We start from the raw sequence: 1499 nt of genomic DNA, 5'->3' as shown, positions 1-1499 counted from the left end.
ACAGTCCAGAACATCTCCTGCCAGCCTATTCAAGAGGAAGGTGGCGACCCTTTTGGTTATGCTATACACACATCTATTAAATGCTCTGACAAAACTCCAGTTACAGGGGCACCTCAACTCTATGGAGAAGACTGTATTGTGTACATGGCTAGACCCAGTAAACAGTGCCTGGTGATTGGTGAAATAAAGCTGAGGTATCATAGAAGCTGGTGTACACTAGATTGAGATCAAAGGGGCCAGGGGAAACATCTCCAAGTCATCAGAATTTCATTCCAGTCGGGAATCAAATTCATTTTCAAAATTCAATTGCAAACGCAAGTAAGTTTCCTTATTGTGTGGATTGTGTTCCAATAATGAAAATCATTTGTGTCTACAAATGCATTTTTAAAATCAATTTGATTCCTGAATCAAATCAAATTCTAACAACTCGGAGTGTTTCCCTTGGCTCCGTTGATCTCTGTCTACTACACCCGAATGAACTCTTCTATAATATTGCATCTGATATTTCCTCACTAATTACTGGTTGTGGCTGCTGAACTAAACACTATTCATAGTTACTTACTGTACATGTAGTGAAAAATTATAATTTTTTATAGTATCTATTCTTTTTGTATTTCATTACTTTACATTAATATTTTTACTTGTAACAACATGTCACTGTTAGTCTTTCTTGAGCAAAAAAGTTCAAATTAACTTTTCTCAATAACTATTTCCTATTCTGTCAAACTTAAAACATGGTTCAAAAATGCTACCTACATGTACAACACAGTACATGTATGACAGCAGTCACAGCACAACATCATTATTGCACGTACACACGTAATGGCTGCATGTACAATTGCATCAATATGCTATTATTCAAGAAATTAACTACACCTGTAATAATTCTAATAGTGATGGTAACAATGACATCATACTGTACATATTGTACATTTACTGTATAGCGGAAAATTTTGGAGGGACTAAAATTTGGCGAATTGCTAAATTTTGGTGATTGGCGGATTTTAATTTGGCGAATTGGTGGCCACGTGCATTGAGCATGCGTATAATGGCTAAAAATGGCGGATTTAATTTTGGCGAATGGCTATCAAAATGCCAAATTCGCCAAATTTAATTCCCTCCAAAATTTCCCACTATACGGTACACTCCTTTTTGTGTACAGGTACAAGTGTTAATTTGTGTCTGTCTGATTATAGATGTTATGTGGTTGTCTGGCGACACTCAATTTGTTTCAATAATTGAATTAAATGGACATGTACATACATTGACCATTCTTGCTGCATTCTGGTCATATTGCATTTAAATTGAAATGAATAGTGAGATATTCGAATATTCGTTTGTTAAGGCAATATTCAAATAATTTTTTGCTATTCAAACTATTCGCCTAATAAAATTATTAATGGTTATTGCAATAATTAACGACTATGCCCACCGCGTGTCACCTGCATGCACAGGTTGCTTCTATTAGTCTGTTTCTTTGTCTGTTTACATACCAACTG

Source organism: Amphimedon queenslandica, unplaced genomic scaffold (assembly GCF_000090795.2).
Source record: "Amphimedon queenslandica unplaced genomic scaffold, v1.1 AMPQUscaffold_12104, whole genome shotgun sequence".
NCBI classification, from domain to species: Eukaryota; Metazoa; Porifera; class Demospongiae; order Haplosclerida; family Niphatidae; genus Amphimedon; species Amphimedon queenslandica.
The sequence above is the reverse complement of the archived record's forward strand: the minus strand, read 5'-3'. Positions refer to the sequence as shown.